The sequence below is a fragment of the Struthio camelus genome, chromosome 1 (genome assembly GCF_040807025.1).
Source record: "Struthio camelus isolate bStrCam1 chromosome 1, bStrCam1.hap1, whole genome shotgun sequence".
In the NCBI taxonomy this organism is placed as follows: Eukaryota; Metazoa; Chordata; class Aves; order Struthioniformes; family Struthionidae; genus Struthio; species Struthio camelus.
The window spans coordinates 1,754,616-1,777,313 of NC_090942.1; the positions used below are offsets into that span (position 1 = coordinate 1,754,616).

At 48.2% G+C, this 22,698-nt stretch overlaps 1 protein-coding gene and 1 long non-coding RNA gene across 5 annotated transcripts in view; one reads left to right on the forward strand and one right to left on the reverse strand.

Moving 5' to 3' along the window:
- The first annotated feature begins 2,366 nt into the window (after nucleotides 1-2,366).
- NRF1 (nuclear respiratory factor 1) overlaps nucleotides 2,367-22,698 on the forward strand; it is a 71,090-nt gene continuing 50,758 nt past the window's right edge. For 3 of the 4 annotated variants that reach the window (XM_068945118.1, XM_068945042.1, XM_068945202.1), the window contains exon 1: nucleotides 2,445-2,602. The gene's annotated coding sequence lies outside the window, so the exon portion shown is untranslated. Of the gene's footprint in view, nucleotides 2,603-22,698 lie in introns of all 4 variants that reach the window. The other variant, XM_068945281.1, reaches the window with a different exon arrangement.
- On the reverse strand, nucleotides 2,959-22,697 carry LOC138067461 (uncharacterized). Its single transcript, XR_011141445.1, has 2 exons — nucleotides 10,538-22,697; nucleotides 2,959-9,350 (listed from the first exon to the last, which is right to left on the reverse strand). It is a non-coding gene; the product is annotated as an uncharacterized lncRNA (long non-coding RNA).

A 22,698-nucleotide genomic window follows, 5' to 3' on the forward strand; every position in this document is an offset into this window, starting at 1 on the left:
CATCAGCTGCCTCCACACGTCTGCTGGCAGCCTGTGCCATCGCTTCAGCCAGGCGCTCCCCCGTCTTTGCAAAGCAACAAGCCCCAGCCAAAACACCTCCCAGTTCTGCAAGGAAAGTTGTGTTCATGCCAGCAACTGGAGTAAGTCATTCATTTGGCCTGGATCCATGTTTTGTGCCTACTGGAGACCAGTGACAGAAATGCAGAGCATCCAAAACTCAGAGTGACTCACTTAACTGAGTCCAGGGGCTAAGACAACATCCGTGCAAAAAGCAAAGACGATTCTTCCCACAATGCACTTTGAAAGGTCGCACGTGGCAGCAAAGCCCCTGAAGAAACGCAGGGGAACTGCACAAGCAAGAGCTGGAGCGTGACTTTGCAGAGCGGACGTTCGACCCAGACCTGAGGTTCGACCTGAGGTGCCAATCGCCTCTACAGGGTCTGCGCACCTATCGTCGTTTTCCATACCGTATTCTTGCAGCTTCAGGGGGGATATAATATGGTCATAACTTCCTGCTCTAAGAAGTCTTTTTTTTCTCTTCTGTTTCTTAATAGAAAAAATTGGTTGCTGTGTTCCATTCCACCGATCAGATGACGTAATCTCTGCATTCATCTGACTATCAGTTTATAAAATGTGCAGAGTGCTGCGAGCTGCTAGGCATGTAAGAGGCCTCCATCTTCACAGGGACTAGTACTACAAGCTTTAAAGAAAGCTGTAAAATCCTGATAGCGGATATTAGTATAATGACAGAAATTGTATTATTTGTAGTACAATGACATCCTCGAGGAAGAGGCTTCTAGTAGGCGGCAGTTGGTAAGGTGATGTCCTGAAATTAAAACAGATGATACACATTTTACCCTAACGAGAATAAACTATGATTACTCTAATATGAAAATCTAGTCAATTTTTGACCCACCAGATCTTTGGCAGAGAGTGCATGACACATACACAACATCCTTAATGAAGGGGTATTACTGAAGATATTTTGCTTTCCAAGCTGCAGATCTGGGAAATCACTCATCCCTATACTTTAATGATTCCCTCATAAACCGCTGGCAGGACATGGTAGGAGTGTTTTATTGCTCTGCAAGGGCAACATGCAGGTGTCTCCCCCAAGTCCTCGCGGACTCTGGGATGAACACAGGTCTGCCACGGCACCTTGTGATTTGTGTGCTCGCCGCCTTTGGCGATCCAAAGGTTTCTGCCAACTTTCCTGGTGTCCCTGGGATGAACACAGGTCTGCCACGGCACCTTGTGATTTGTGTGCTCGCCGCCTTTGGCGATCCAAAGGTTTCTGCCAACTTTCCTGGTGTCCCTGGGATGAACACAGGTCTGCCACAGCGCCTTGTGATTTGTGTGCTCGCCACTTTCGGCGATCCAAAGGTTTCTGCCGACTTTCCTGGTGTCCCTGTAGCCGTTCTTGCTGCATCTTCCATGCCATCCCTTAAGCGTGGGAAAAACGTCTTAAATTTGATCACTTTAGTCCATCAGATTCCTTTTTGTAGACTCCGGTCTACAGAAGACGCATTTATACCCGTTTTTATTATTTCCCTCCTCTCCTTTTCTCTTTTAAACCTTCCTCCTTTACGTTTGAGGTCCTATTGAAATCACAAGCTGCTTGGGGACCGGGACAGCCGTTGACCGTGGACATCTTCCAGCAGAACAAGGCCCTGATCCTCAGAGATGTCTCTGAGCTCCAATACCAGACAGCATTACCGTTCGCGTAACCGAAACCCTGATGGGAAGGACCACGGCTGAGTTCAGCTGCTTCGAGCCGGCGGCCCTCGCCGGGTTACTTTGACCTTTTTTTTGGCCCAAATTAGGTCAGCAATCTGGCTTTCCCGTACCACCTCAAAACAGTGCAGGGCAGGTGGCAAACGGAGGTGGGAAAGCGCGACCCAGCCGCGGGCAGCGGGACGAAACGTATTTTAGGCGTTGCAGCCTCAAAAAGGGCCGTCAGAGCGAAGGCGGCTGGAGGCGCGAGGGCCCTGTCCGGCCGGTCTCTGCCGCGGGTCCCCCGCCTCGCTGCGGGGGGACCCTGCTGGGTCCCTTCGCTGGCCTGGCCACGGCCCACCGCTGCCTCCTCAGCGCTCGCCCCGCTGCCCAAACCCCCTTCGCACCTCCACAGTGGGATGGTGCTGAGGGGGAGCCAGGGGTGGGCCGCGACCTCCCCAAGATGGCCCCCCCCGCGGCTCATCCCAACCCACGCGGCGAGAGAAGCCGCGACCTCCCCAACATGGCGCCAACCGCTCCCCACTCCGGCCGCGCGACAGCAGCAGCAGCGGCGGCGGCTCTGCCCTCCCGCACATGGCGCCTCTGGCCCTTCTCATTATGGCGGCGGCGCCGGGCTATGACGCCATACGTCCTCCTCCTCCTCCTCCTCCTCCTCCCCCCCCCTCTCCCCTCTCCCTCCCTCCTTCCCTCCCTCCCCCCCCCCCCGGCCTCCTCCCGCCGCCGCCGCCGCCGCCGGTCCCCGCCTCTCCCGCTCGCCATTGCGGCGGCTCAGGGCGAGCCGCGCCGCGTCCCCGCTCGGCTCCCTCCCCGGCCGCCGCTCTGGCAGAGGCTCCACGGCGCAGGCCCGCTGCAGCGCAGCCGCTCTGAGGTGAGTGTCCTACCGCGCAATCTCCCAGCTCCTCCAGCCCCGGCGCAGCCGCAGCAACGCGGGGGCCCCCGCCGGCCGCCCAGGCACCCCCGGCTGCCGAGCCCGCGCCGCCCCGCCCGCCGCCGCGCCTAGGCCGCGCTAGGCCCCGCCGAGGGGCAGCGGAGGCCTGAGGCGGGCGGCGGGGCCGCTGCCGCCCGGTCGGTGGCGGCCGCTGGTCGCGGCGGTGTGAGGCGGAAGCCGCCGGGGCCCGGGCCGGAGCCGGGGCCGGAGCCGAACGGGCCGCGCCGGTTCTTGCGGCAGGTTCCCGCTTGGAAGGAGGCGGCGGGGAGGGGGCAGTTTGGAGTCATTTGGGCGGCTTTTGTTTTTTGGGGAGGGGGGGGTTGGTCTTGTCTCTTTTCTTTTTATTTTTTAATTTGCTTGGTTCCCTCCTGCCGGTTGGATGCGCGGTGGCTCGGCTCGGCGCTGCCCTTTTGTGCGAGGGGGGGATGAGGGTGCTGCTGGCCTGAATTTTGTCAGTCCGCGCGTGTTTTTTTTTTTTTCTCTTATTCCTTTTTTTTTTTTTACCCCCCTCTGTAATATATCCCCCCCCCCCAAAAAAAAAAAAAGGGTGGAATAAGTCCTGTCTCTTTGTTCTTTGGTGATATACAACGTTTGCCTCGGAGGAGACGCGGCTTCGGGACTGAGGCGGTCGGGACCTCGCTGGGGTAAATAACGATTTCGGGACGGGGACGTTCAGCACGCTCGTCTTCGCCCGTGCGGGGCTGGCTACCAGCTCTGAGCTTTCCGGCGGCTACCGACGGTTTTCGTAAGGCGAGGAGATGTCCGCGCCGCTCTGAGCCTCGCATCTCGGTTTCCTCTCTCCGTTGGAGCCACCAGTTTCCAGATTTGGGTTTTTTTTCTTTCTTTCTTTCTTTCTTTTTCTAAACCACCCCAGGAAGGACGTCGCGGTTCTGGTTGGTGTCGCTGGTGCGTCCGCCGTGCTGCTGTCCAGCCGGAGTTGCGGCCCGCCTGTCCCCAGCGTCGTGGCGCCTGTGCGCGGCCCGTGTTTTTTCCGAGTTTCTTTTGTGGCGCCGCGGCAGCTCGCCCTCGTCCTCACGCCAGCGAGCGCCCTAGCTGGCCTCCTGCGCCGTCGGCTTCGCGGTGGCTCGTCTTTTAAGACTGTTGTATTGGGTTTTTGTTTTTTCTCCCTAGTTAGGTCCTAACCCTGGGAAAATAGAAAGTGGTTGTCTTTTTTCAAATTTAGGAGATCTCTCTGATGAAATTGGGAGCAACAATTTTTTTTTTTTTTTTTCCTCCCCGTTTGTGGAGGGAGCGGAAGTCGCGTGAGGAAGATGTTAACTCAGGAAAGGTCGGGATTATGTTAACTCTTCCTTCGGGGTTTTAACGCTGGCCATCGCAGCTAAGCGTCGTAACGTAGTCTTTAATTATAACGATCTCGTATGCTCGTGTAATTTGGTACATGTGTTTACTATTTTGTAGAGGCTCTGTTTTTTTAATCACGGTTGCTTCTCGGCGGCCTCACGTCACTTATGTACCGGCTTCACCGCGAACGAGGCACGGGCCGTTACGCCTGCGCCGTACACGCAGCGAGCTGAGGGACCCTCTGCCTTACCCACGGCCCGTTTTACGCAGTTCATGCGACTCCGTGTACGGAAAGAGCGTCTGCGTCTTACGAAGCGTGTGGCCCGATGCACGTTTACGGTATACGGGTGGACCGAAGCGTGGCTCTTGTAAAACGTTGTTCGTTGGCGGTCTGGATGTAGCTAGCGTTCAGACGCGCGCGGGCAGTGTAATTTTTGGCTTGGAGCAGTGAAAACACTGGCTTTCGGTCGACTCCAAAAAACTTTCTGTGGGCCGCGTTAACTCGCCGCTGCGTTTCCCCTTCGCGCCTCTCGTGCTGCCCTTAGAGGTAACGTGGCCCCGGCGCGCGCCGGGGAAGGACTGCTTTAGTAGTTCTGGCGGTTTGGGCTGTGGACGTGGGCTGTGCCATCCAAACCGTGGTGTTTGCCAGAACAGCGCATCCTGACGTCAATAAGCTCTCCTGGCCAAAGCCATCTACGCCGCCAGAGCCCGTGGCGTGCGCTGCGTCGGTCAGAGGCTGTCCTTCTGCGTAGCTCGGTCAGGAAAACGCGTGATGTGATGCTGCTCGTGGAAGGATGAAGCGTCGGCGAGTGAAGGCCGCTGCTTTGGGATAAGACTGGCTGCACAGGAGTTTTCTTATTGCACTTCGGTTGTTTCGACTTTCCTGGACGGCAGCTCTATAACTAGTCAGCCGCGCAGATGTCAACTTTTGGACTTCAGGTATTTTGGCTCGAGGACTATTTAAGTGTTGGAATTTTATAATTTTTCTGTTGCGCAGAAGTCTGAATCATCTTTCCTTAGGCTTAAAACAGCCAGTTCCACTTTTGGCTGAGCTCAAGCCTGGAAGATTTCAGCCTCCTAAGTGAAAATAACAAAGAACCACAAATGACAGCAGGAGCTCAGGATGGGAGCGCTGGGGCAGCCTTCGTTGCAAAGCTTGCTTCTAGGCTACGTTTCTGTCAAACTTGTGCTGCCATGTGCGTGTTCGTACTGTGGGAACATTTCCATCACTGCTTCCACCCGCTCTTCGTTCTCCAGCGGAGGGAGATTTCCAGGCAGCCTCTCGGTCTGTTGAAGGATTTGGGAATTTTTACCTTATGCTCCTGTTATCCAGCAAGGGGATTGGAAAAGTATCTTCTGGGACAGAAGCTGAGATGCAGTGGCTCTGTAATGCCCCTGTATCCCTTTTACAAGAAAATTTAACATAGACTTCTGTACGTAAGAGCACTGCGTGCTGTCAGTAGGAATCAGGTAGTGTTGGTCATTTTTCAATGCGAGAAGCACTGTGAAATTTAGCCTTGGACCTTTTCTTTCTTGCTAGTTTTTCTAAAGTAGATCCCTAAGGGGGGGGGGGAAGTAATTAACCTTTTTTATATTGCTGATTACTCAGTGATTGAGTTACTCAATAAAATAATTTTAAAATGTGCTCTTTGGTCTTTCTAAGTACCTCACTCTACATAGTGGTGATATGGCTTTTACTATGTAAGTTGTGACTATATTAGAAAGATGGAAAATGGTGCTGAGCTGGCACTCGAAGCAGATATTTGTTGTGACTCATGCAGCTACGCTGTAATGAACTTCATTAGCTGTTTGATAAATAGCCATTTGTTAAGTATACTTGTCTAAAATTGGGACTGGCTACAGTTAATTGTAATTGAACGTTAAGGATAAAAGTTTCCACTTATCCCAGTTTGCTTTCCATGCCAAAAGTCTGTTGCCCTCCAGAGCTGAACTGCCAGTTCACGCGCTCTTCCAGAGCTTCAGGAAGGTTCATCCTGCTGAAAATTTCGTGAACCACTGAAGACCCTCTGTGTTAAGGAGTTAAGTGGCACGTAGTTTCTAGCTCGTTCTCCCTGCGCTGGGGCACTGTTTGTCTGTGTTTAGAGGTAATCCGGCCTGTTATGGTTTTGAACGCAATTGTTTGTTACAGAACTAGTTTCATGGTTTTTCGAAGTTTCAAATTCCGCTCTTGAATGGAGATACTTTCCCCCTCATCATCAATCTGTTTGTCGTTTAGTGAGTGAATTTGTGTGTCAGCTGTTGTGAAACTCTTCATCAGCTCCAGTTTTGCACTTGATTCTGAAAAAGATGCCGATATCATGGCAACCCCCCCCCCTTTGTTGCCAAGCACCCACAGATAAACCATAAAACGCTGAACGCTGTTAGTATCTCTTCTTTTCTCTCTTCCACCAATTACTCTCAGCGCGCTTTCCAAAGTAAAGGCTGTATCGTTAGCAGTGGAGCACGGAGCACCATTTTTAAGGTCCAGAGTCTTGCAGGCTGCCAGGGCTTTGTACTGTGGGTGGCAGGAACCTCACGCATGTCCGGGCGCTGAACCTAGACCGTCCAGGCACCGTCCTGCTCATGGGAGAGCTCGGCTCTGTTCTCCGTTGGCTGCAGCGATTGCAGCGGGGTTCAGCAGTTCGGTATCGTGCTGATCCCAGCCCTGTTGGCTTTGTTTTGTGCCAGAAGCCGGTGGGGCTGAATCGGTTGCCACACCGGCCCGTTGGGAGAGTTTGCTGGGGTCGTTCCTCCTCGTGCAATGGCACCGCTCACTGAGAAACTTCAGACCCTGCTATCTTCTCTAGCTCGGTGAAGTTTATAGCTAGGAGCAGACCTTATCTTGTATTCTCACCAGGGGTGTTAATGGGGGGGGGGGGGGTAAACCTAGATTGACGGGGCAGCCAAGGGGTCAAGAGGTGTGGGCCTGCTTTGTTTTAGGGAGTGCCTGATACTTTTAGCTTTATGCGAAGGACTTTTGTCTGGGGCTGGGTTGGTCCTGTTGTGGATGAGTTGCCTGTTAGGCTCCAAGAAGTAGTCCCTTCTCTTGACGGATAGAAAACAGGGAGGTTGTATTTGGTGTAACGTGTAGACATCCTGATGTACCTTGGTATTTCAAGAGCCGTCAACATGGTTTTTTTTTCCTCCTATAAGAAAGATGTAGATGCGCAAAGATGCTTAGAGAATGTCCTTTCCATCAGGGCATTGGCTTTATAGGATTAAGTCCAGCATTTCCTGTTCTTTCTGGTTTTCATACTGCTTTCAGTGGGTAGAGGAGCGTATTTTTGTGCTGGAGCGTAAAAACAGGTGTCCTCTCGGCAAGGAGCAGGGACTGGCGAGGTGCGTTCTGCTCTTCTCGGTGCTGAGCCTTTGCTTCCTTTTTCACACGGTTTTGTTGGGTGCTGATTACCTCCTGTCTCTGATGAGGCTGTGTGCGAGGGAAACGTGTGAACTATTTTACCCGTTTTCTCTTTGTGTTTTCTGTAGAGCCTGTAAATAATAACAAATAGGTTGCTTGGATTCTACAGATTGATAGCAACTTGGAGGATAACTAAACTTTTTCAATGCCATTACAAGATTCGTCTGGTTTCAAATATATAAGTAGAAAATATGATAGCATGTTTTAATTCATGGAGCATACTTCTTGCTTGCAGCCAGACTGATAAGGTAATGCAATCCAAAAGAAACTGATTCTCTCCCACTGCTTATTACATAATCGGTTAATTAAAGTAATCAAATGGTGATGACTTCTAGGCTTGGAAAACTTCCCCATAGTCTGGGTCAAAAATACTTGCAAGGCCACACCCCCACAGTCTGTATGCTTTAATTACATTGTAACATCTTTATATAGGAATGGTGTTTGAATTAATTCTTCTCCCTATAAGTTTGTTTGTGGCTTCAGTCTTTCCAGTCTCCTGCTGCTTCTACAGCTGCTTTCTTGGGCACAAAGAAGATCCTTTAACTCCCAGGCTTCCTCTTGAAGGAGACAGGACCTCAAACGGTGCTGCTTGCTTTTCTCCCTAGAAAGAGCTAGCAGATTCAAAACTCCTTTTGTTATTTGCTTTGGGCTGCAAGCTGCTTTTTCAGGCTTATTATTTCTGCGTCATGAGTATTCATGGCAATTTGCAGGTAAATCAGTAAGTTGGGTCTCTTGCCTGGGAAGTAAATGGTGTGATATTTATTACGTATTACAACCTCTGATGGTTGTTAATGCTTAAACCTTTATAATCAGAAGCATACGCAGACGGAGGTGCTGGTGAAGAAATGTGAGTTAGGTCTGGAGTAGAAAACGTAGCAGCAAATAAAAATTTGTGTTCTCGTTTCAGTGCACCAAATACATGATGGTGTGTCACAGGAACTCTAAAAACTGAATTCCCATGGGAATTGCATTCCCTGCCGTGTATTCAAGAGGAGAAAAGCCCCACTTGAGCAGTGGCATAGGGTAGATCAGAACTGGAAAACCACAGTGGTGTGGTGGCTTGACCTCAAACGTTCTCCAAGTGCAAGGAAAGCTTCAAGTTCTGGTGGGATATCACTCCTGTAAGCCCTACTGAGCTGTGCCCCTTTCTAAACTGAGACACAAAAAACTGTGCTTACTAAAAAGAGTATTAGCAGATGCAATTGTTATAACTGTGCTTCATGGTTTAACAAATTACTTATGGCTTGGGTATTTGGTTTCTCCTCCTGTATGGAAAACAGCTGAACGTTAAGTGTTACGCTTGGAGAAGCAAGGTAGCCTGGTTAACAGACTCTTTATGTCTGTTAGGGAAAAAATGTCTCAACCAGTATTTAAATGCAGTATTCAGTATTCATCAGCTTTTGACTTAAGTAACTTGCAAAGAAATCTCATTTGTCTTTAGCAGAGCTGTAGATATGCCTTTTACCAGAAATCAAATCTGAATCCTGCACGATAAACAGCTGCAAATTGAACGTGTGCTGGATTTTCCCTCTTCCCTGGTTCTTTGCTTTAAAGAGGTGAGAGTTTTTCCCTTTTCAGTGTCTGTACTGATTAGTTGCCAGCGGTTTTGCTGAGGAGCCCTTCTCCTCATCTGTAGTCTTCTGCTGGGCAAGCAAGCCAGCCGTCTTGGTCTTGAACAACGTCCTTGCGAGGGCGCCTGTCCTTTCCTTTTTCCCCGATTTCAGATGCTAAGGGAGGGAAAAATCTCAGTTTTTACTGGCACTGAACTGAGCCTTGCTGTGCTCTGTAGCCTCAGGTGGCCTAGAGGGCACCATAGGATAGCTGGAGAAACTCGCTTCTCTTGAGACTGGGGGAGAATCCCCAAATGGTGCAAGAACCAAGACTGGCTTCCCCATGTGAGTGCTGATTACGGTGACTGATGGCGGAGGCTGTCTGGAGAGCCATGAAGGCACCGTTCCTCTTAAACAGCTTTAGAAAAGAAAACAAGCTTCTGTGGAATAAGATCTTGAAAAGAAATGTTACCATGTATGTTTTCCCTAAAGGTTTTAAATTATTTTGCTTTCCCCCCCTCCCCCCCCCCAAAAACATTGAGGGCTTCAGTATGTATTGGAGGGTGAATAAATTGAAAAGGGTAAAAGCTTAAGACTGTAAAGAGAGGAAGGAGAGAGCCTTTTTTTTTACCCTCACACTTCTAAAAACTCATTTCCTATACATGTATCGTTACAGCTATATAATTATAGTTACTTTTTTTTTTTTTTTTGGTGGTCTGGGACAATTCATCATTGTGTAAAATGTCCCAGGCAATGGATTAAGCATACAGGTTGTATAGCTGCACAGTTTCTGATCCAGTTAAGGTGGTACCACACCTCCTAAACCAGATATAATTATACTGGTGTAACTCATTCTGCCTTGAGGATGAACCATACTGTCCAGAGCATCTCACTGCAGATTGCATCAGTAACAGCCCTGTCCAATAGGGGTGGGCCAGGCCTACCAATTTAGATAATTAATATGTGTTTAGGGCTATGATGGGCCTTTAGCATATCCTAATCTGGTTGAGTCAGCATGATGGGAGAACCAAGTCTTCAAAGCAATCCGTCTAGCAAATGCTGAAGACAGTGGACCTCGTCTATGCTGGACATTAAGGTAAACGCGCTAACTTGGCACCTCCAGATCCTGGTCCAGGCAAGGCCACGGTATGCCAAATTGCCACCCTCTTACTCAAATCCCTCCTTGAAACACACTTCCATTATGTTTTACTGTGGTAGTCCAGCATAACCACTAATCCTCTCTCTCGCTAAAAGAGGATTAAAAATGGGAACATTTGCACCTTAGTTCAGCGAGCAACGGCTGCGCTCTGTCTTTTAGGCAATAATCCTGTTGGGGAAAGGGCTGTGCCGCTGCACCGCGCCAGCAGTGCTGTCGGCAATCGGCAAATCCCTGAGCTCACAGCGGTTGCGCTTATTGGGTTAGTAATTCTTAAAAGACCACTTTGCGTGTTAATTAAAAACCTGCATCAGCTAGAGATGACTAACTTGCTTTACACGGCTAAAATGACTTTTAGGCTGTGTCGTTCAAAATAAAATAGTTTGCTTGGCATTTCTGTGTGGTTCCTGAAATAAAATGAAATAACGTGCCCGTTCGCAGAGTATTACCTTTGAGTATGCTGCTTGTCGTCGGCTGTGTTACCTGTGCTCCTAGCAGAGGGAACGTTACGAAAGAAATTTTAAGGAAGGAAGGAGCGTCCGTCCCAAAAGCTTGTCCTGGTGACTAGTAAGGGAGAGTTCTCTAGGTGTCTCGCGCCCCAGCTGCATAACGTGGACCTTGCCGAGCGGCGGCGAGGAAGGCGGGAAGGCCGAAGGAGACTCCCACCCCGTGGGTTAAGGTTTTACGGTGTCGCTTGGCTGCCAGGCTTGGGTCACGCTCCCTGCTTGAGACGGGCCGCGATGCGGTGGTTTGCCCTCGCAGCGCGTTTCGGAGCACCGCCTGGGTGTGAACCTCTTCTCGGCGCCTCCGGGGAGAGGATCGGTTCCACTGCACTACTTCTGCCTTTCTTTTTACTTCTGCGACTTGTTTAAAATGTGAAAAAAGAAGGGGACTTTCGACGTGTACCTCCCGTCCTTTTCCTTGGCCACCACCAGCGCTCCGGTTGAGGCAAGCAGCCGAACAGAAACTGCTTTGGCAGCCAATCTGGGCAAGTTCAGCTACTAGGGGTAACTTAAAAATGTCTTTTTTTTTTTTTTTTTTTTCTTCCTTTCCTGGAGAGCTCCGTGTAGTCTCTTCACGTGCTGCCTCCGCTCCCGGCTGGCCGGGGCAGGAGGGAGACGGGATTTCTCCCCGGAGCCCTCCTGCGCGGCTGGGTGTCCCGCCGCGCCGCGGTCGTTCCCGCGCTCGCTAGCTCGCTTGTGCCGCAGCCTGAGAAGAACCTGGAAGCAGAAATCGTCTCATCCGTATAGTTAATATATAGCTTCCTGCCAGCGTTTTGTTGTTAAATACGTGGAGTTAAACTACAAAAAAAAAAAAAAAAAGAAAGAAAAAAAGACTGGTTGCAAATTGCGTCACGTGGTATGAAATAAACAATCAGATTTCCTGCTGGTGGCTTTCAGGGGAAACTTAAGTGGTAAACAGCAGTTTTGTATGCCTCGATGAACTTGTGTAAAATCATATTTGTTTCTTTTTTTGACTTTATTTGTGCGAAACGTTTCCTGCGGTGACGATGTATTTATTCTTTTATGGGAGATGCTGATGAAAAGAGCGCAGTAATAAAGGTTTTCTTGGTGGTGTTTTCTGGAATAAAATCTCTCTCTCTCTCTCTCTCTCTTTTTTTTTTTTTTTTTTAAGGTCTTTTCATGCCCAGACTGGTTGCGTAGAGAATTTTTCCGTCCTAATTAAAGGGATCATTATACTAACGTTGTGCCACAGGGGGACGCTGCGGAACGAGAGCCGTTTTCTCCTCGTTCCTCCTAGTGCCCGAGCTGCTGCATCTCCGCCGACACGTGGTGACTCTCCACGTGCCGCTGTTAGCCAGCGTGAAAGAAGATGTGTTAGCTTAAATCTTGATAGGGGAGGTGTAAACTAGCGTGTCTTATCTTGCCTGTGTGACGGGTATGCCCCGTCTCAGCTGTGCTGCTGACATAACGTCTCAAGTCCCAGAAAGTCCTGTGTAAAACCTTACACCGCTTCCCAAGTGGCATCTGCTTCACCAGCAAAAGACGCTGTTTCTCGGAGGGAGGCTTGGGGCCAGCAAGTTCTCCCCACCCCTAAGGACAGGCTCTTTTCACAGCCCGGGGAAAAATAGGCTTTTCGGACTTGAGTGTGCGTTTTAAATGAGATATGGTAATAATTAAGATTTGAATCAGTCTTCTCCCTGATTAATAGCATTGTTTGCTTATCAAACCCCCAGTGGAAATTCCCTCTAGGCGTATTTTTACACAGAAAAGGTATCGAATCTCTGCTGAAGGTGGAAGTGAATAGTGCTTAACCTGTAAGAGGAGCCATCGCAACACGACAGATGGACATCATGGAAAGAGCTAAATCTCTTCTACCAGGAGGGTCTGAAGCCTGTTAGGGGGGACATAAGTAGCTCTTTCCTTTCTCCCCACTAAGAAAATACAGTGCGAAGGTCTGGGTTTGGCTGGTTTGTGTACAGTGCGGTAAAGGGAATGGAGGTGGGCGCTTCGGTGTGAAACTTCTCATGGTTGCTTGTGATGCCTGCAGAAGTAAATGCAGCTGTAATCAACTTGCGTACATCTGTCAGCTTATGTTTCCTGGATGTGGTTTCTTAACCAGCATAGGAAGCCGATGCTACGAGGGAGCCCTGGGCCGTGCGGGAGCCGGAGCGCCGTGTTTGGCCCAAGCTGGACCTTGCAGGTACTGGTCAAGGTCAGTCCCAGGCCAAGAAGAAACGCAGCCGTGGTAGAACAAGGCTGAGAGGGCTTGTGTTTTTTTGACAGCTCCTCAAATGCAGACCCTCTCTTGAGCTATCAAAAATGGAATTTGTATCTGGCTTTGGTGACCTGAGGGTAGATGCAAGTCTAGCAAGACTACTGTGGTTTGATTAAACATCTGTGATTTAAGTCGTGGCTGCAGTTGGCCAGGTGAAAATCATGATGTACGTTCTCTTGGTTTGTGCTCCTGAATGAAGTTAATTCTTCATGGGTAGTGTGAGCCTTGAAATACGCTGATTAGCAACTAACTGGATCAGGAAGTATGTACTTGTTTAAACGATAGCAAAAAGCAGTCTCAGACAATTTCACACGTAATACAACCATACCAAAACAGAATTTTTATTGTGTTAGTTAGTGGTAAATGATTAATTTCTCACTGGATCAGTTTTTATTCCTGAATTATGTCATGCTGTCTTTGCAGGGAGTTGGGAATTCATCTAGGCGTACAGTTTGAAACAGCGTTTTAGATAAAACAAGCCTATGTGCTCAGTGGATAAGAAGTGCTTTTTAATCTGATTTAATACATAAAGCATGAAATGTAGTTAAGTGACAAACTCCTGCACGTTGCCGTGGCCCACGTCGTCCAAGGTATTTTGGCTTCTTCCCCGTTTCGAGATGACGCCGATGCCGACGGCCGCTGTGGCCGGCCGGCCGGCAAGCTCTTGCAGCTGCAAACAGTTGCTGTCTTTGCTTAAAGTAAGTCGGGGCACTGTGCTCTACCTTATCTGCTGCAGCCTGAGCCACCACCAAGGCTTGAGAGGCAGACGCTCGGGAGCGCGCAAGCCGGGAGGGCGGCTCGGCGGGCGCGCGCTTTACGCGTGTGAGCCCCTGCCTGCAATCCCCATCGTCTCCTCCCGCTCTCGGGGAGCTCCGCTCGCGACTAGGCCAGCGGTGGTGGCCGAGGCTCGGCGACAGGCAGGGCAGCAAGGCCGAGTGTTACCGCTCTCTCCTCGCAGCATCTCAGAGCGGCTTCTTGAAGAAGCAGCTTTCAGTGAGTAAACCCTCTGGCCTTCCTCCAAAAGCACACTGAGCAGCGAATGACCAAAACCTGGTTTAGAGGCCCGTTTCCTAGTAGAGGCGCTGGTGTAAGAGGCTGCAAAACGACTGGAAAGCTGCACGGAGGGCTTCAGCTGGCAGCTACCCCTGGCTGCAGCTGAAGCCCTGCGGTCGGCCGCGCGTCAGCCAAGTCAGGCCCCTGCAGCCCACAAAACCGTTGTACGAGAATTAACACACGCGGATCACAGGAGTCCCGTTGATTAATTCTCCACAGTAGCCTCTGAGAACAAAAGTGCCAGTGTGATGCTGGTTGTTTAATGCAAAGCAAACGACTTATTTACGGTGGAGGCTTGAATCCATTAAGTGCATATTAAACTCCAGATGCTTGTCAACTTTACAAAAGGAGTGAAAGAAAGGGTGGAGGTGTTAGATGGGTTTTTTTTTTTTGGAAAAATTAAGCTCTCCAAGCAGGGAGTGGGATTTCATTGAAGTTGAAACTGTGAGGAGGGTGACCCGCTGGAATAATGAGGCAGATTTTTATCTGTTTATTTTAGAGCTGGTCTCAAGCTTGTGTAGTGCCAGAGGACCGTCTACCACGTGCTGGTTTTCTACACGTAGCAGAATTGTCGCTAAGGAATTGGTACTGGATCCCTGCACCGTAGTCAGTAGAAAATGGGATGGGAAAGGGGAAAGCGTACGTTTCCATTCCTTTGAAACAAATTGAGAAATGAGCCAGAGGGATTGTTCGTGAGAGCGAATAGGTAAAATTGGTCCTCTCCCTTGAAGTAGCCCTCTAAACAAACGTCATTTAAAAATAAAAACAGCAAAAAAAACCCCCTCAGAAACATCGGATGTCTCCTGAGCCAACTGAACAACCGCAGCGTAGGCTTTTCTGTTCCTTTCTCCTTCCTGCCTGATTTACAGTGTGCCGAATCCAAGGCCTGACTTTGGGGAAAATGACATTAGAAACCTTGCTCCGCGGTGAGAGCGTCTGCAGCCGGTGAGGCTCCTCTCTGCCCTGCTGCCGCTGGACTCCGCGCGTTTGGACGGGTCTATCGCTAGTTAACAGGCTGTTTCCTACTTTCTTAAAAAAATAGTCATGGTTTCTTAAAAAATAGTCTGTGCTGTGGAGGTCCATGTATCTGTGGACCCCTGCATGGACTGCCGCACCTTCGTGTGCTCAGGAATCAACTGTCCTGGTACTTAGGTGAAAGTAAGAGGATAAGGAGAAGCTTAATGCAGGCTGATGTCTTGCGTTTTCATGGGTAAGACCTGATGCAAGCTTATTCTCCCTTTTTGCCGCTAGTTTCCACGGCTTCCCGTAGCATCTGACTCTCATAAATCACCGACATTTAAGATCTTTTCAGGTATTGAAGGCCAGTTCTTCAGAGAGCACTAGGCGGGTCACGTAATCCAGTCTTTCTCCTTAGTCTTATTGCTGGGAAGAGAAGTGAGTCGATTACCCGACCAGTCTGAAATGAGGACGGGGAAGGTACCCCCCAAGCCAAAAAGATTAGCGTGCCTATTAAACTAAGTAACTACTGGCACCAATCACTTATAAAAAGGATTCTGAAAAAAACATGTTTATCTGTTAGTCCTCTGTCTTTCCTCCTGTCTCCTTTCTAAATCCTTTTTTATATCGCTTTCAAGAGGAGAGCTGCCGTTTGGCTGCCAGGTTGTTCCTGGCTGCTGCTGGAGCTCGGGCAGTCAGTCGAATAAGGTTAGTCCCTGTGAGCATCAGCCCTGCAGCTGGTGGGGATGTTACTTCGTTCCTCCCAAAGCCTTTCGTTAGGACAGGTTGTGCTGTAGCTCGCTGAGCAGTCCGTACGAAGGTTGGTCTCTCCATTTGCTATTGGTGATTTGCTCATAGGTGACGATTTGGCTATAAAACGTCTTATGAAAACAGTTATTAACTTTTGCGGATGCTGTTGAGAAAATACAGGTGAACTCTTCCTGCAGCTAGTGTGTTCCACCCATATCTGTGACTCGTCCTTGAGATGAAAATATGAATCCCAAATTCTGATAACCAAGATTATTTGCAAAGAAAATACGGAACTCTGAAGAACCAGATTTTGAAAGGAGGGAGAAACAAGTCGTTTTTCACGATGGCTTCCTGGGCTGTACGGTCACAGCTTGCAGAAGCAAGGTTAGCGCATCTGGGTGAGCTCTGAAATGTCTGAGCTGAAGCAAAGACCTGACTGCAAAACTTGAAGATGAGAATTTTATATTTGGCGTTTGGGATGCTGGCAAAGCATATGCTGTGGTATTTTATTGCCTCCTGTTAGCTGTTTCCACCCTGTTTGTGAACTGTCGCGTGCACACACGTTCTCCGGGCTCCCTTTTTTGCAGGGTCTGGAGCAAGCTGGGCCCGTGCGCGAGAGGGAGTGCACAGCGGCTCCTGGACTGAGCCCTCCAGATACACCGTGCCTCAGCCCTTCTTCTTCAGTTTTCATCTGGACAATGCATGCAGCCTTTTAAAAATTACTTAAACCACTGAAGGAGTTAGACCCGGTAGTTCTTTAATCTATTGTTAATCTGAACAGGATTGCAGATGAATTAGGCATTGCGTTGGGTGAGTTAGTAAAACCGCTAGATGATCTCAAATGACAGAAGAGAAAGGAGATGCTCCTCTCTGGGTTAAGACTGTCTCAGCGGGCAATGTCTTCCCTACGCTGCTGCAGCATCTGAAGTGAAACCACTTCAGTGGTCAACAGGATAAAAATAAGTTCAGGGCCTGTCTGTGTGAGAGAGTTTTTCCAGTTGTGCTGGTGTACCTCATCATTTTTTGTGGTGTGGACATTTTATATTTGGTTCAGCTTAAAGCCCCGATGAAGCAACATAAAGCTAGACAGCAGTGGGAGAGCAGAGTTTCTGTGCTGGGATAAGAGCGTTCCCCCGTGGTTTTCTATTGATCTGGTTATATCTATTTACATTCACACCACGGTTTATACGGAATAGCTGAGCCCCCCATTTTAACCCATGCGGTTTTAAATTTAATGTAGGACTTACAGTTTTTAGGTCCAGTTTCCCTTGTTTTCTGCTATCGTGAAGGGTTTGATTTCTGCTGGTTTGGACTGCTTCGCTCCTCCCGCGTTTGGTATTCTTCCAGCGATGGTGTCAACAGCGATCGCTCATAGCTGACAGTGCCTCAAAGGAACCTCCGACACAGCCGTGAAGCAACTGCGCTGCGTGATGAGAGGGACTTTATGCTCTTGGTGTTTTTTTTTAAGCCCTTTAGATGACTATAAAAATACTTGTGGCTGTCATCCAAGACTTTGGGACTAAGCTGCGACTACCAGGAAATGTGTTTGCAGGCATCGTCATGTTATTAGGGTTTCCTTACACCTAAAACTGTTCTGGTTTCACTTCACGTCTGAACATTTTCCATTTCAAAATGGGGATGCTTTATGAAGTAAAGCAGTAATAAGCATTCCTTTTCTGCAATAGCAAATGCTCTTCTCTTAAAATTAATTAAGAACACCTTTGTTGTTGCATGCCCTTGTACTGCATGCCCTGTGCGTTAATGCGAGTGTTAAACTTTGAGTGCAGTTAGGCCACCCTTTGGATGCGTACCGGAGTTGCTTTGCTGCTGGGGCAGCAGTAGCAGGTTGATAATCAACAGCAGAAACTTCCCGTCGAGGTGTTTGCCCACCAAGCCTGAGTCTGCATAGAGGAAAACTTTGGGAATGACATGAGTAGCTATCCAGGGTTTCAACAGCACGCAGATATAAAGCTCTTAACCGTTGGTGTATGATTCCGGGGGACATGAGGAAATTTTCTGGAAGGAAGCACTAGAAAAACAAGGGGGTTTGGAAACAGCGCAGGAGTTGGAAAAACAGAAAATCCACAGTGAATGAAGTAAGCTCTCAGGTTAAACTAGAATTCATCCAAGTTACAAGTTGGAAATGAATTTGCTAGAGTTTGGGTTGTTGCAACGTGCACAGGCTGAGCAAGCTGCTCTGTTTACTGGAGAGCTGGAGTAGATTCTTGCCTTTTTCCCAAGTTGCATGTACCTTTATCTAGGCAGGAAAGATTGAGTGAAGAAATCTGATAGTATCATCACCATGAAAGCAAGTGACCTTTACGCATTGCAGCATGTACGTAGGGCCCCTGTGGAAGGGAGGTGGGGAGAGGGAAGAATGTGTAGTAGATTGATGGATTTTAGATCTTCCTTGTCTGAATCAAGTGAACTGTGTTGCTAAATAAACATAACAATGATCTTGCTATTGATCATCCCCGACGTTGATTATGGCTAAGGGTAACCAGTTCCAAAAAGGCCGAAATTCAAACGGGCACCATGAAGCGAGGAAGAATGAGTGCCAGTAAGAGCTAGACCGCATGTGCATGCGTTCATATTTGCTTGGTTGCCCATGAGGAGCATTGATGTTGGGTACCCGGCTGTTTACTTTCCAACTCAGAAATGTATGGCTCAATAGTTTCATAGTCCGCTACCAATTTTGTGTATAAAAGCATCAGTTTTAGTTGCATCAAGTGTACCCAGCTATAGCTATTGTAGATTTATCATAAAGGAATCTTCTCTGGAAACTGCGTACTCAATGTGACCAACGGCCTTTGAGTCAAGCAGGCGTCGTTCTGAAGGGAACTAAGTATCTGAACCATCAGTCTTCTTGCAGTCTTGTTTGCTGATGAGCTAAAAGGTTATTAGGCTTTGTCAAATCTGTTCTGACAGTATTTTTACATGGATAAACACATTTGTTGTTAATGGGACGCGCTTACAGTTGTGTTGCTCCTTTGAGGAAAAGCAGCAATATATATACCCTTTCAGAAAAAGAACAGTGGCCGGGGAAGGGTCGGCCCTGCGGGGCTCTTCCATTAAGGTTTTGCTTGTAATCTTTCTTTCCCGTTTTTCCATGGTGATGGCGAAATAAGTTCCTTGGAAGGAGATTACGGTTGATTTGTTTTCAGCCCGACATTTTCCATTTGTTTCAGTGTACTTTGGCATCTTAGTCCCTTTCCTATTGGAGGTATTTGAGTTGCTGCTATTTTGGGATGGTTCTGATATTACAGTCTGGCTTGTAAACAGAGCTGGACAGCAACATCTACCTCCATTAGCTTTTAAGTTTTAGGGAGATTGTGAGTGTAAAGGTGGGTTAGCTTTAACTGGTCACCTCTGCCAGTTTATACCGCAGTCTCCCAGCATCGTTTCTGCTGTCCAGCAGGTTTGAATGCCTCTGGTGCATGCCTCGCTAGAAGGGAGAAGCTTAGACACATCTGTTTGCAATCTAAATTGAATTTAATCTCCCTTCCATGCTGTTTGGAAACTTTCACCTAGGGGATCTCTTAGTGTTTCACAGCAGGAATAATAGCTGTGGGAGTGTGAAATAGGAGATGAGCCTCTTCCCCTAGCCTTCCCGATGAGGGTCACTCGAGTGCTACTATCACCTTAGTATCTGAGCAGCTTCCAATAGTTCATTCAGCAATGTTGCTAGCTTCTCTTATGTCCTGTTAATCCCCACACCCTGTTCCCGCGTCAAAGTCACAAAACAAGATAGGGGACCTGTGTCCTGATTCCTGTTTCTCTATTCTAGCCCCTACCCCGTGCTGCCGTCTTTTCTCACACCAGCAGGCCACGTAATTAAACACGTGACCCAGCCCTTCCTCCCATCTCACTGGGAAATACAGGTCCCTGGTTTTAACTGGAGTGACTCTCCCAAGCTGTGACACCCAAGCCAGTATGACCCTACCTTTCAGAGCGTAGCTGTGTGTTAGAGCGCTGCTGGCACCCAGTGCCTGCACATCTGCTGCCTAAATACTTGTAGTCCCCTTCTGCCTCTATCCTACAGTTTTAGAAGATGTGAAAATAATTGAGTTAGCCTTGGTGCTCCACAGTGAGGTAGGTGTAGCAGAGCAATCTGGCTCTGTGCGGAGGCTGACAATCTTACGTGTTCCTGGTTATTAGAAGCACGTATAGCGTAGAAGAGAAAGCAGCCGTAGGTATATATGGAAAATAAAAGGACTCTTTAATCAGGACCCCTTTCTGTGTTTTGGTTGTGAACCTATGATGTCTAAATTAGAAGCCAGGTTGCGCTGGTCTCCCTCTTTAGTCAATGCAAGGAGACTGGTACCTCCAGAGGATTTAATCGATCTAAGGTCTGAATTGCCAGCTTAGTGGGCAGAATTCAGCAGGAAGAACTGCTTTGGGGGCTGGTTTTGGCTTTTTGGACAGTTCAGTAACATTTTGGAAAGGTCCGCCTGGATTTCTTTGGATCAGTATATAAAAAATCCTGCCAAAATAGCTCAGTCAGGTTTGGCTTCTCGAGAAGACAAAGGCTGCGATGGAGGCTGCAGGAGGAAAGACTGCTTTGCAGATGAGCGTGTGGAGCTAGCTTGTCCTGTACACTAGGCTCTGGCTGGGAAATTTTATCTGTTGAGCAAGAGACTAGCCTGTCCGACTGCCCATAGCCACGTCAGGGATAACATAATATTCACAAATATTTCGGCCGACAGGGAGAGTCCGTATGAGGTGATGGGATCACAACCATGCTCTGTGTGGCTGAAGGAGGGCAAGAACAGTATGATTTTGTTGTTCTAATGCACGCAGCGTTGTTCCCACGATAACGGGTGTTTTGATTTTGCACTCAAGACTGCTTGTTTGGCTCATTCCCCATCTCCTTTCAGTATCTTGGTCCGGCCTGCTACACCAGAGACTTCGTCTCATCTCTGTACAACAAAGTACATGCCTCTGGCAGTTGAACAGGAAGCTTTCCCTTAGTGCTATCCAGGGATTTTTGTTTTCCTCTGTATTCGAGATGCGGCTTTTGTTTCCTGCAAAACCAAATGCTTTTAAGTCAAATGTGGAAAATGGTTTTGGAAAGGGCCTTGTTTCAATGACAGGACTCTTTGAGATACTTGCATCCCTATTTTTGGTATCTTCAAGTTGGAACTGCCTTTGGAAGAACTCTTTTATAAATGTCCATAACATTCATTTCAATGAATTGCAAGACATTTGGAGAGATCTGGAAACAAGCCTTTAGAAACCAGCTGGTGATGAAATATTCTGTAACGTTTCAGTTCTTTGGTCAGTAGACTTAAGGCAGAAATAAACGTATCTAAATGTTAGTGTCATTTACTAACACCCAGCCCTTCTCCCCCCAGATTAATTCACTCTCTTCCCTTTCCATTACTTCCAGCCATAACCCCAAATCTCTTTGCTCTTTCTTCCTGATGGCTTCCCCCCCCCCCCAGCTTTTTGAATGTGCCCCATCTTCTGGTCTCTCAGCCTTCTTGCCATTGTGTGGCACCTCAACTGCAAATACAATGTGGAGGAAAGTGAACTGAATCTTTCTCCTAGGACCGGTATCATTCAGGCTCGTCATCAGTACTCATGACCAATATCATTGGTATTTTCTTGGTAGTTCTTCATTTTCACCTTCTTGCACCCCTTTCTGTTCTTATTGCTGAATAACATAGCTGAGCTTTCACTTTTTCTTGTCTGGACTACAGCAACCACTTCCTTGCTTCTGAACTTGCTCTGCTTTAAATGCTTCGGCAAAAGATGCTCTCTTCCTCTGCAGCTCTGATCATATCTTGTCCCTTCTTACTCTGTCCCAAATTCAGTACAAGCTTCTGGTCCTTTCCTTTAACCTCCTTCTGCCTTCCACTATGCTTCTTGTATTCTCAATTTGCCCCCAGTTTCACAGCTTCAGCTGTGAGTTGTCCTCCATCCCTGTCGTCTTGATTTCTTCCGTGGAGTGCCCCATGCTTGTAATATTCTCTTGCCATGTCTCACTTAGTTGTTCTTTCTTTCTTTGGGACTATAGGTTAGTTTTCCTCAAAATTTCCACTCTTGACAAAGCACTCTTCCTCTTGGTCTGGGTCTCACTGTCTCACCGGTCCTGTCATTGTGTGATTTGGTGATGGGTTTTATGGTTGGTATAAGCCTGATGATTATTTTTTCAGGTCAGAGTTGCTGTCATTTTAATTGTTTGCAGTGTCATGTATTTATGGCAACATAGAGGTAAGAATAGGAGTTACACTTTTGAAACGCAAACCTGTATGTGTTGACGCGTCTTGTTTGAGTTCACAGTGCCCAGCCACCCATGTATTTGGGACCATCCTGTCCCTCTGCGTGTGCTTCTAGCTCTCTCCCCTTAGAGGCACGAGTAGCTTTTCAGTAAAAGCCTGTCAGTCAACAGTTTTGAACTTGGTAGCTCTACTTATGGGATCCGAAGTCCAAAAAGTCCTGCAGGTGTGATGTAATAGGGCTGACTTGTACTGCGAATGCTTGCAGCTGAGAATGAGAGCGTTGCTGAACATACTCCAGTTTCTCTGGCAAGGGGCTCAAGGCCTGTGAGAACATCAGTCCGCTTACGTCCCTGCTATGGGCATCTGTGCTTGCCTGATATAAATGCAAGCCGCGTGCTATGATGTTGGCTTATAAGAACAATGGCTAAGCTACAACATGTTCCGCAACTATAATTCAAGTACAGGAAAGCTTACATTAAGCTGGGAGTTGTGTATGCAGCACCCAGTTGTCTCCACAAGCTGTGTCCCCAGGCTGTGCCGGTATGTCTTCTTGTTTTAGAATTGCTGGCTGCACTTCATTGTTCCCTACAACCAGCCGTTTCTGTTCTTCTGCTGTTCACCCTGAGGTGTTGGGGGACTCTTTTTTGAGGGTTGATGTGCTGATTCTGCTAATGTGATTGGAGAATATATAAGGGCGTGCTGTTCCTCTTCCACAAGTGTATGGAATATGCGCAATGAAAATCCCTGTGCCTCTCCTGTCTTGTTCCCTCTGGGTAGATTTATGTTCATGGAGCGTCATCAAGTGCTCTGCTGACTATGTAAGCTGCTACTTTGCTCAGCGGTTTACCACCAGATACATCTGATAAATGTGCTTTCTGTAATGTTTA